The 13,639-nt window shown below is 35.3% G+C and overlaps 1 protein-coding gene across 1 annotated transcript in view; it reads left to right on the forward strand.

Annotated features, from left to right (window-relative positions):
* The window catches only part of CTNNA3 (catenin alpha 3), a 1,739,301-nt gene that overhangs the window by 1,599,817 nt on the left and 125,845 nt on the right, over positions 1-13,639 (forward strand). The window lies entirely within an intron of this gene.

Genomic DNA, 13,639 nt, shown 5'->3' on the forward strand with positions numbered 1-13,639 from the left:
TCCATAGTTACATAATTTTAGTTATAGTGTGGGGAGTATAATCAGGATTAGGGGTATCTGTTACTCCTGAGAGAAGAACAACTCATATGTGAAATTACAATGATTTATGGATAACCTAAAAGAAATCATTCATTGCATTTATATTCCAGAAGTAAAAAATAATAGTATTTTTAAAATGTCATTTTATAAAGCAAACCAAAAAGTCATGAAATATATAGTGCTTACCTTATCAGATATTAAAATATAAAAGCTATAACAATTCAAATAATTTAGTCTTGCTTATTATAGAAACCATAGAACAGAAGGACACTCTGGGGAGACCATGTACTCTTAGGAATCCATTCATTTGCATTACCATACTTTATACTTTAAACGGAATAAATGTTAATTAAAAATCACAATTAAAGGAGAAAATGTACATGAATCTTTCACTAATTATGAGGTTTGTAAAGAAGGTTTGTAAAGAAATACAAAGTACTCATAAAAAGGATTATTGAATTCAACTATTTAAAAAATTCTGTATATCAGTTGAATGCCCTAAATGATATTGAAAAGTAAACAGATTAGTGGTTAAACATAAAAATAATACAATGTGATTTCACTTCATTGTAAAGAATACCTGTAGACTTTTTAAATTAAAAACAAAATATCACAGTAGAACAATGGATCAAGTATATGAGCAAATTATTTGCAACTTTCTCCTCATGAAAAGAGTGACCAGTGAATATCTAAAAAACATTTAATTTATAATATTAGAATAAGATACTTTTTAAATCCATGTAAGTGACCGCAACTTTTAAAATAGGGTTGGTATATGGTATGGTGGTGAAAGCATAAATGGCATAAGCTTTATAGGAATCTGGCAATGTGTCAAAACTAAAATCCTGTATCAACTTTTGGTATATCATCTGTGTCTGTATCAGTATTGCACTTCAGGGAATCTGTCCCAAGGAATGATCTGAAATGATAATTTTTTTATATGTAACCTCAAAATTATTCAAAATAGTAAAATAATTGGAATAAATAAACTAATGATAGTCTTCCAGGTGAAAAGATGACTCTACAGAAAATCAAGTCAAGAATTTTATTTATTGATTGTTTGTTTAAAGTCAAGAATTTTAAAACATATTTAATGAGGGCAGAATATTTAATGAAAAGGTAAAGAATAGCCTAAGTGGTATAGCATATATATGGACCCGTCTATGACTGTTCTTCTACGGGTATTTCTACTTTGTTTTGTTTTATACCAAACTTGCTCTTTATGATAGAACTCCATTCTACTGTGTATTCTTTTGAATGAAAACCCACTTTCCGAAGATTATGGGCACTGAGGATTCCACTGCATATTTCATTGAAAGTAAGAAAATTCAATCTACAATATGTTATACATGGATTTTATAAAGAATACCTTCATAAATATCCACTTCTATTTTTCCTTCTTAGATATTTCCATTTTCCCAACCTCAGCCCTCCTAAATGTCTTTTCATTTCATTTTCTACACAAAATAATACAACTTTACCCATTGCTCAATTTCTATAGGCAGAGATTCTGAGAAATCTGTGTCTCCATATATATTAATCACATGCATATATAATATAAACATATGTAACATAGACATGCATATGCCTGTATATGGAAAACAAAACTATACTGCAATGGCAGAAAATGGTAGTTATGTTTTAGTGATTGGATTGTGGATAATTTAATTATAATTTTTAGCCTCCTATACTTCATTGATGTTCTATGATAAATATGTAATTGTTTAAAAAAATAGATCTAATTTAGTTTTATTTTGGCTCAAGGATTGTGGCCGCTGATTCATTTAAATCACTCCACACAAACTGAAAAAGTTAAGGCAAAATGTCTTATATGATGTCAGATTTCAACCTTACTTAGATATAAAGAATATATGAATTTCAAATTATCTTTAACTAGAAAAATAGACATCAAATTACAACAAAGCTACTGCTGGTACTCTGTCACTGCCATAACCCTATGGATCTGGAGAACAGGAATCGAGATCAGTAAGACACTGCATAAAGAAGAGACAAACCAAGAAGTAATAAACAAACAGCCAAAAATTGATTCAAAACAAGAATATCTGACATTAATGCTAAGTCCTCAACACAGGGCTAGAACTTGCCATTTAAAAATGCAAACTAGGGTGGCGCCTGTGGCTCAAGGAGTAGGGCGCCGGTCCCATATGCCGGAAGTGGCAGGTTCAAACCCAGCCCCGGCCAAAAACCACAAAAAAATAAAATAAAATAAAATAAAATAAAATAAAATAAAATAAAAATGCAAACTATATAAGGAAGGGTTAAAATTAAAAGGGATTGAAATTGGGAATGTTACAGAAATTTTTAATTTTTAGGAAAAAAAGAAATACTGGACCAAAGACACTGGAAGTATCCAAGAAATTATAAAAAGGGACATAAATAGGAAATCCTATGGATCCTAGTCAAATGAAAGAGAACCACAGTGTGTCCCAGCCTTTTCCCTTCCCACTACCACCACCCAAACCCTTATCCATTAAGGAAAGTACTTCATAATGATGGTGGGAGTCCTTTGCCTAGGAGCCCTGACTAGGAAGAGGAGGATTCGGACTAACTGAATGCAAAGCTTGTGTAAGAAGATACAGAACTGAGAAATCAAACAACTCACCGGATGAAACCTTTCCTCTAAGAAACATACACACACAGAAAAACCTATAACAGCACTTCAAACTGAAATGAATTTCAAAGAAATAAACAAATGAAGGTATACTTTTAAAAAAAATTGTAGATTGAGAAAAATCAAAGAGAAAAATGAACCAAAAACCAGGGAAGAGGGTGAGGAGCAAGGAGTTAATAAAACTTAAAGGGAAAAATATTAAAGAATTAAAAAAAAATCTAAAAAAATTTACAAATAAATTATACACATAAGGCATCCATGGTAAAGAGATTCAAATAGACGTTTCATAAAGGTCACTGAAGAAAGGCAGTAGATTGGCCAAGAGAATGACTCCAAGATGAGAGAACATCTGGGAAACAGTGATAAAGAAGGAGGAAAAGAGGTTACAAGGGGAGAGATGCAGAGACTCAGCATGTGCATACCTGGGAACTTTGAAGAATAGGGTCAGTGATAAAAAAACAATAGTTTAAAATACAAAGCAATAGTTTAAAATACAAATCAAGAAAAATTTCCTCATAAGCCTAAACATAAATTCATACATTAAAAGTTCTTTATCAGTTACCTAGGAAATTTGATTCAGAATAACCAGTATTAAACACATCCATGTTTTCTTCCTACACCCCCAAATTCTAATACATACCATACTATATTCGACATATGACAAATGCATATATACATGTGTACATACATGCATCTGTGCACACAGACAGACAGAGAGAGAGATAACAAGGTACCAGTTGAATAAGAACTCATGGAAAGCAATCATCTCCACAGAGGCATGGCAGGGAATTTTAACTTTGATTTTATTACTAATATTTACCTTCCTATCTATGAACATATACTTTTTAATTTATGATATTATTTAACTTTTTCTACAAATGATTTTTATCTTCCTTTCTTTCCTCCTTTCTAATCTTTATATTTTTATTGTTTATATTTGTAGTCCTTGATATTATTTTATTGATAATTTCCTTGTTATTTTATGTACGTTAGCTGTATTTCAACTTCCCACCATACATAATAAGGAAACAGACCCTCTATCCTTTCCTTTTTCTCTTCTTGCTCGCTGTTCTGCATCTCACAACCCAATCTTCACTGCACTTATATATATACAGTTAAAATAGGTAACATACACATATATTCTATTTAATTTAATTATAATTAAATCATGCATGCTTATTCTATAGGTTGATTCTGGAAGTGAAGGTTAATAATATTTTCATTATTATGGCATTGAAATAATTAAACTAGGTAAGATATACACTTAAGGGAATTATATTTCCAGTAGAAAGCTGAATTCAATTTGGTACATGATTTAAAGTGTCATTGCATTTATATGGGAAACAGCATATAATGGAAAGAAGCCTGCATTAAGAGCTATGTTATTGTATCAGCTTGGTAAGTGGCAATGAGAAGCCTCTTGACTTTTCTGACCATAGAGTAGGATAAATAATGAAAGTGGGTCTAGTAATACACAAGATCTAGAAATAGGAGGAAAAACAGTGAAGAACAAAGCCAAGAGAAACAAGGAAACAGAATCTCATAAAGAGCATTCAAGTGATCAGAAAATTACATCCAAAGAAGGGTGCTGGGCCACAGTTAAGGGAATTTTCAGTGAGTGATCAGCACATGGTTTACTTGAAGACACGTTAATGAAGACGATGTTTAAAAGATATTAGTTTTGGCAATTCTCAATGTATTGTTGACTTTTCTCAGAAGGACCTCACTAAATGGCAAAATGGGGGGAAAGCCTTATTAAAACACATGGACAGGGCGGCGCCTGTGGCTCAGTTGGTAAGGTGCCAGCCCCATATACCAAGGGTGGCGGGTTCAAACCCGGCCCCGGCCAAACTGCAACCAAAAAATAGCCGGGTGTTGTGGCGGGCGCCTGTAGTCCCAGCTGCTCGGGAGGCTGAGGCAAGAGAATCGCTTAAGCCCAGGAATTGGAGGTTGCTGTGAGCTCTGTGAGGCCACGGCACTCTACCAAGGGCCATAAAGTGAGACTCTGTCTCTACAAAAAAATAAATAAATAAATAAATAAATTAAAAAAAAAAACAAAAAAAACACATGGACAAAGAATAGCAGATGAAAAAGCTCACAGGCAGTAACTTGAAGACAAATAATTAGGACAAGTTTTTTTAGCTGTTTGTATATATTTTAGGTTGAAGAGAAAGAGAGGTATAGAATAGAGGTATAGAGAGGTATAGAATAAAATTATAAAAGGGAATAAAAACCCATAGCTAACAATGGCATAAAGAGTTAGTGAGAAGAAAAAGAAACAACCAAAAAAAGTATAAAGATAAGCCTACATGAGTTTACAAAACCATCCTTCTAGTCTGCGCTCAAATGAACAAGCTAGGACTCAGAGAAGCCTTTCTCGGCCATTCAGTTTAAAGACTTCCACTAAGCAGTCTATCTAATTGCAAGATCCTGTTTTATTTTCCTCATAGAAGTTACCACTTCTTGGATCTACTTTATTTGTTCATATATTCCTCATGTCTATGCCTAAATTCATAACAGAGTGTAAGTTGTATGAAAGTACAAAATTTGCCTTACGTTTTGGTTTTTATCCAGAATTTGTAACAGTGTGTATATACACATATTGAATGGATTCAATTAAAAAACATCTTAAATTTATAAGGAACTAGGAATAAATAACAACAACAAAAAAGTCAAACAACAAACTGGTGGCTAAGAATAAGTTTAAGCTCTTGTTAGCTCGTATATACGAGGTTGGACAATTAAGTTCGCTTACTCATTCTAGAAGTGCTACGTACCTCATTGCTGAATATGACCACAGTTACCTTTGAAGTACTTCCCTTGGCCATCTGGTGACTTTTAGTGACATTCAGTAATGAGGTGTATGGAGCACTCTTTCTGGAATGAGTTCATAATCTAAATTGTCTGACCTCATATGATGAGACCTCTGATGGCCATTCCAGGAAAAAGAGTTCTAGAATTGCCTTGAAGTGTGGAGTAGGAGCTGGCATGAGCGTATTGCAACCCAAAGGGAGTATTTCAAGGGTAGCCGTAATGCTATTCAGCAATGAGGTATGTCGTACCTTTTCTAGGCTGAGTTTGCAAACTTAACTGTCTAACCTCGTAGATTCTACATGTTAAACACTAAGATTTTAATTTCAATTCCCATAGGATATTAAGAAGAGTTATACAGTCAGGAAGCAGGAACTAAGATCCTTGGAAGAACCTAGAGCTGTGCCTCTAAAAAGGCACTAGAAATATTTCCATGGACCAGATTAAAGGAGCTTTTCTCTGGGATCTTGGTCAAATTAAGGTCTTGTTTAAGAAACAGAGATCTCAAGTCTGTGACCTCTTAAGCTGAAGGATTTCAAACTGCACAATTAGAAATATTACCCCAAATGAAAAAATTAAGATGCAATAAGTAATAGCAAGCAAAGAAATGAGAAAATAATACTGGTATGTTCAAATAAAGCTTGATAGAACAGCAACAATGACAACATAAAGACTATTGGAAGTGATCACTCCACATGGAAAATACTGAAGGTTGGAGATCAGATGTAAAATGGCCTACTATTCTTGTATGTAAGAAGAATTTAAAAGCATTGATGTTATACTTTGGAGAATTATACAACACATTTTAAAATTTCCCAGGGATCTTTACAATAAAATCCAGAAGAATAAACTTTCATGTAAGTAGATGAAATTAATGTAGAAGGTATAAATTGAGTTAGAAAAAGAGGGGAAAAAAAACACAAAAGAAAATGTAGAGTGAATATAAAAAATACAACGATGTTGCAAATGAAACTAAGCATATCAGTATGTCTAACATGTAGAGGTCATAAGCTGACAATATTTTCAAAAATAAATATAATATGGTGGCTCACCACTGTAATCCCAGCACACTGTGAGGCCAGGGCCAGTAGATTGCTTGAGCTCACAAGGTCAAGATCAGCCTGAGCAAGAGGAAGACACCTCTCACCCCATCTCTACTAAAAATAGAAAAATTACCCAGGTGTGCTGGTAGGCATCACTAGTCCCAAGTTCTCAGGAGGCTGAGATGGGAGGATTGCTTGAGCCCCAGAGTTTGAGGTTGCTGTGAGATATGATGATGCCTGGGCACTCAACTCCGGGGTGACAGAGTGAGACACTTTCTTAAAAATAAAACAAACAAAAAAAGTAAACATAATAATGCAATGAGTACAAATGACAAACAAATCTACCATTTAACTTAGATGCATATAGGAATCATCGGAAAGGGGAAGAAATCTTTCTCTTTAAAAGATCAAAAAATGCACAAATAAATGGAAGTAATTTGAGTATTAAATGCTTAATGGCTTTGCCTATTTGCTGGATAATGCTATCTGTGAAATATTAGCAGGCTTGAGAAGACAAAAAATGGAGTGATAGAGTGGGTAGTGAAATAGATCTAGATATATAAAAGAGAGTCAACTTCAAATCTGTGTATATTTACTGTGTATGTGTATTATGTATAGATGAGGCAGCGAACTCTGCATATAAGTGTATTTCTATCTTCCCTTGGAAAGTAATTTGCAGCAGAATTGAAACTACTAGAAAGGATGTATTGAAATAAGTGACCAAGTCCAGACTGGGAAATAGAACAGAATGAAAAGTCAGAGAGTGTCACCTGAGGATGGTGAAGTGACAGACTTCACCGCAGTTTTACCTGCTCTACATGTGTCTGCACTTTGCATTGAGCTGAGAAAAGATACTGCTAAATCAGGGACTTTGACAATATCATAGACTTTAGCTAGGGTGTTAAAAGAGGATTCATGACTCTGGAGAGTGATAACTCATTGGAAAATAGACACTTCATATTCTGTAAAATCTAAATAGCCCAGCGTTCTCACAATCTACAGGTGTCACTGTCAAAGGCATTCTCAGAGCAGGAGTATTTTGTGTTCAAATTGCAGTAAAAGGTGGGGTAGTAAAACTGAATTTATTTATTTATTTATTTATTTTTGAGACAGAGTCTAATTCTGTCACTCTTAGTAGAGTGCTATGGCATAATAGCTCACAGCAACCTCAAACTTGGACTCAAGCAATTGTCTTGCCTCAGCCTCCCAAGTAGCTGGGACTACAGGTGCCCGCCACAATGCCTGGCTATTTTTAGAGATGGGGGGTCTCACTCTGGCTTAGTCTGGTCTCAAACCTGTGAGTTCAGACAATCCACCTGCCTTGGCCTCCCAGAGTGCTAGGATTACGGGTGTTAGCCACTGCTCCCGGCCAAAACTGAATTTTAGACTGATAATCTCCTGTCCTTGAACTGACTTCAGAATAAGCTAAAGATCTATTCATATAAACTGTGATAAAACTACAATTTTTTTTAAATGGATGAAACCCCATTCTTTACTTCTTTTGTACACCCAATTCTTTTTGAAGAGTTCTTCCTCAGATACTATGTTTCACTGAGAGTTAAATTCAGCAGTTTTGTGTGTAATATGTTCCTTGGTTCCACCTCTGTCACATTTCTTTCTTCAGAGGTATTTTAGCTTGTGTGTAGCGGGACCTGTGAGAATGGGAGTCGACAGCTGGCGTTCAGCATTTATCAGCAAGGAGACACCCATGCGGTGGTAGCACAAGCTGTATCCTGCTTAGAGATTTTTACATAGCTGTATAGTTGAAAAACAGAATCTAATGACACTTTTTGGGTGAAAGGAATGCTTATAATTTTGACTGAAAATATCTCAAAGCAATTAGGTAACGAAAACATGTGCATCCCTGTAATACTCTGAAATTTAAAAAAGAAAAAAAAACAAACAACAGTAACAACAAATAATGACAGGAAAGTTAGCACACTATTTCTTGTGAAGCACCACTAGCTACTCTGTGTTCTCATGGTCTTCAAGCACTATTTCATTCATAAGATGCATCATAATAGCTAAACTTTGAAGAGTACTTATGATGTATTACACCCTAATAAAGACATATGTTTTCTCATTTTTTATCCCCAGGACAGTTTTATTGATTATTATATTCTCTATTTTATTGTGAGGTCAGGTAAATTGCTCAAGGACACATAGTAAAATTGGTTTTGAATGGGAGTTGGTCCAGCTTCAGAACATGGGCAATAGAAGTGTGTACTGTGTGAAGAAGGAACTAGTCAAGGATCATGGGAGGGACATAATGGACTAAGAATGATATACAGGAAGAGCAACAAGCACTTTCGGATGGCACTGCTAGAGATGCACATAATTACACAGGCTTTGGAATTCTTGCATAGACTGATAGAAACTTGAAACATTCCTAGAAAGTACAGGGGGTTGGAAAAATGACTTCTGTAAAACCTGCTGTAGCATTTCTGAACCTTGGCTCACTCCCCTTGGCATGCAGACCACTGGGCCCTTCTTCTAGCCTAAACTGAAGACATAGAGCATGTTTTACTCTTATCATTTGTCCACAGTTCCCAGCGCAGCAAGTCATCTTGCTATACCCTCTGCAATTCAATAACATCCTTTATGAGCAGTTAGGATACATTTTCTTAAAAGTTGCAGGAAAAATATGGAGTAAAAGGCAAAAAATAACTCTCTCAAATAAGAAATACAAACCAGTATACTTGCCTTTGCAAGAGTTATTTCTAAGAGTGTGTCTCCTTTAATGTTAATATTATTAAAGTGATAAAATTGCAAACATCTAAATGAAAGTAATATTGCTCTTAGCACTAACATTCTTAAAATGATTTATTCACAGATAGGCCAGGATAGTGTCCCATTTTCATGAATTTTTTTAAAGATACAGTGTGATCCTTTTCTCCACATCCATGCCAACATCTCTGGTCTTGGATTTTGTGATATGGGCTAATCTTACTGGAGTTAGATGATACCTCAAAGCAGTTTTGATTTGCATTTCTCTGATGATTAAAGACGATGAGCATTTTTTCATATGTCTGTAGGCCATGTGCCTGTCTTCTTCAGAGAAGTTTCTCTTCAAGTCCCTTGCCCAGCCTGCGATGGGATCACTTGTTCTTTTCTTGCTTATACATTTGAGTTCTCTGTGGATTCTGGTTATTAAACCTTTGTTGGAGACATAACCTGCAAACGTGGATGTGGAGAAAAGGGAACACTTCTATACTGCTGGTGGGAATGGAAATTAATACATTCCTTTTGGAAAGATGTTTGGAGAACACTTAGAGATCTAAAAATAGATCTTCCATTTGATCCTATAATTCCTCTACTAGGTATATACCCAGAAGACAAAAAATCACATTATAACAAAGATATTTGTACCAGAATGTTTATTGCAGCCCAATTCATAATTGCTAATTCATGGAAAAAGCCCAAGTGCCCATCGATCCATGAATGGATTAATAAATTGTGGTATATGTACACCGTGGAATATTATGCAGCCTTAAAGAAAGATGGAGACTTTACCTCTTTCATGTTTACATGGATGGAGCTGGAACATAGTCTTCTTAGTAAAGTTTCTCAAGAATGGAAGAAAAAGTATCTGCTCAGCCCTACTATGAAACTAATTCATGTGAAAGCTATAACCCAGTTATAACCTAAGAATAAGGGGAAGGGGGAAAGGGAGGGGAGGGAGGAGGGAGGTGGGCAGAGGAAGGGAGATTGGTGGGATTACACCTGCGGTACATCTTACAAGGGTATATGTGAAACTTAGCAAATGTAGAATGTAAATGTTTTAACACAATAACTAAGAAAATGCCAGGAGGGCTATGTTAACCAGTGTGATGAAAATGTGTCAAACGGTGTATAAAACCAGTGTATGGTGCTCCATGATCGCATTAATGTACACAGCTATGATTTAATAATAAAAAATAGGAAAAAAATACAATGTGATATCAAGTTTACATGGAAAAATATGTATGAATTTACAAAATGTATATGTTTTTCTAGAATTTCCATTGGCTCTTTTATTGAGAATCTACCCAAATATTAGACACTATTCTTGGTATTAAATATATATAATACCTGAAGTGGAAAATTTTGAGCCACAGCAACTTAAGAGAGAATGAAAGAAGACTTGAAAAATAACAAGAGGGACAGCAAAGCAGATAGAGGAAAGGACAGAACAGAACTAAAGGAAATACAAGTAGGACTGGACAAGTTGATGGCAGAAATTCAGCTCTGGAAGGTACGTAGAGTATTGCTAGGAGCTGATCTTTAAATAGGGAAAGTAAAGATTCCCAAGACTTTCTCCCCTGAGTGTACTTATAACCAGGCATCTGAGACTGACAGGTGTTGAATGAAGTGTCTCTATTACTCTGTTGAACAGACAATAGAAAAATGGAAAGGGCCTGCATGAACAGATTGTCTGCACTTTAATTGTATCCTAATGACATAATTCTGTGTTTATGAGAATGATATCCTGAAGAGAATTGGAGAGAAATGCCTATAGAAAATGATTGTTTGCCAAATCAGTGATTGCCAATTTCCTTTATCAAAATGGGGCTAATTTCTCTCTTATAATCCCCTCTGAAATTTTGAAGATTGATATTTATTAAGAAAAAATCTTTTATTTGATAATTTGTAAGTCTGAATTATTTCTTAATAAGCATCATTTTGGGGGTAATGCACCAGTCTTTCTGAATCAAATGTCAACAATCACAAGGTTATTCAAGTGCCCCTGAAATATCACAACTTGCTAAATGTTAATTAATATCATTATGTAAGCCCAAACATATGTATAGTAAACAGACGTATAACTCCATTTTTAAATTTTGATTAGTTATCCAAGAAAAATTTTATATGCTGCTGCATTATCCAAAAGGGCTGGAGCTGGATTACCCTGTTCCTTAATGTCACATTAGAACCTTTGTGTATCTTCCTGAGGAGCCCTGGGTTTGGACCTCTCTACCCTAAGGCTGTTTAAGAGAGAGACAGTGAGCTCTTGATTGCTCAAACATGGGTCCTGGATCTCAGCTGGCCCCTGTCTTTGAGGGCCACCCATAGGGGCTTCATCTTTCTGACTTAAGCATTCAAAAATCTCTTTTGTTAACTCTTAAGAGGAATTGTCATTTGGACAGTCTTCCTGTCTTGATTTCACTAGAATATACACTCTTGGAGCTCTCTATAAGGGCAAGAATTTTCATCTTTTTGTTGTCTGCTATATCCCCAGTGCCTGGAACCTTGGTATAGATAATAGGTGCTCAATAAAAGTGTGTTCTATGAATGAATTTCTAAACTTCGTCCTCTGGTGTGCTGCATGCATGGAACAAGTCATCCTCCAGACCAGATTGTGTCTTATTTTCTCACTGACACAATTAAAGATTTTTCTCTTAGGGAAAAAAAAAAAAAATTCTTTCTGATTTTATACTTCTATAACATTCCTCACAGAATCTTGGTCAGCCTGATGGCTACAGCTACCTGTCAGCAAATGAGCCAGGTGTTTTTCCCTTTTAAACTATTCATTTTAAACCTTGCTGTTGCATTCAAGAGTTAGTCTAAAATTCAGAGGGATATGTGAATGAAAGGAGTTTGCTGTGAAGCATTGAGCTCCCGGATTTCCTCATGTCTAGGAAAGTCTAAAGATCTGACAGGGAAATGGAGGAGGTGCTTTGAAGTTTATCAAAGGGAAGGCAAAACAAAAAAGCATTCATAAATACTCAAGGAAAAGTAATATTGGGTTCATGGTAGAGTCCGCAGGGGCGGCAGCTGCAAACTGACGGTGGATAAAGAACTATGATGGAGGTGGAGATGAGTTTGTTCCTCACCCTGTCCTTACTTCTCCCTGGAAATGAGCTTATATTGGTCAAATTTCTACCCCACTTGCCTTTTCCAAAATAACCCTGAGAGGCGGAATAGAAAATGAGCAGGGGGCGGGGGTGGAGACTCACTGGGCTCTCTTCAGCTTGATGTCGGAATTAAATCTCTCTTATTTGAAATAAGAAATCTCTTTGCACATGGCTCATTTTGCTTTCTAGGTGAAATGTTTATATTCTAATATGTGTTAACAACAATAACAATGTAAATGTTACAGCCCACATAGCAAATATTGGGATGTTTTATGTTTTGCCCTTTTATGATTTAGACAAGAGAGGTAGAAAAATCTACTTTTTGTTTTTCTTGATAAGACTACTTAATTCCAATGAAATTGAAAACAAAAGAATCATTCAGAAAATTAATGAAACATGGAGTTGATTTTTTGAAAAAATAAATAAAATAGATAAACCATTGGCCAGACTAACGAGAAACAGAAAAGTAAAATCTCTAGTAACCTCAATCAGAAATGATAAAGGGGAAATAACAACTGATCCCACAGAGGTACAAGAGATCATCTCTGAATACTACCAGAAACTGTATGCCCAGAAATTTGACAATGTGAAGGAAATGGATCAATATTTGGAATCACACCCTCTCCCTAGACTTAGCCAGGAAGAAATAGAGCTCCTGAACAGACCAATTTCAAGCACTGAGATCAAAGAAACAATAAAAAATCTTCCAACCAAAAAATGCCCTGGTCCAGATGGCTTCACACCAGAATTCTATCAAACCTTCAAGGAAGAGCTTATTCCTGTACTGCAGAAATTATTCCAAAAAATTGAGGAAGAAGGAATCTTCCCCAACATATTCTATGAAGCAAACATTACCAGGAAAAGACCCAATCAAAATCAGGAAAAGACCCAATCAAAAAAGAGAATTTCAGACCAATCTCACTCATGAATATAGATGCAAAAATTCTCAACAAAATCCTAGCCAATAGATTACAGCTTATCATCAAAAAAGTCATTCATCATGATCAAGTAGGCTTCATCCCAGGGATGCAAGGCTGGTTTAACATACGCAAGTCCATAAACGTTATCCACCATATTAAGAGAGGCAAAAATAAAGATCACATGATCCTTTCAATAGATGCAGAAAAAGCATTCGATAAAATCCAACATCCTTTTCTAATTAGAACACTGAAGAGTATAGGCATAGGTGGCACATTTCTAAAACTGATTGAAGCTATCTATGACAAACCCACACCTAGTATTTTACTGAATGGAGTAAAACTGAAAGCTTTTCTTCTTAG

The sequence above is a fragment of the Nycticebus coucang genome, chromosome 3, assembly GCF_027406575.1.
Source record: "Nycticebus coucang isolate mNycCou1 chromosome 3, mNycCou1.pri, whole genome shotgun sequence".
NCBI classification, from domain to species: domain Eukaryota; kingdom Metazoa; phylum Chordata; class Mammalia; order Primates; family Lorisidae; genus Nycticebus; species Nycticebus coucang.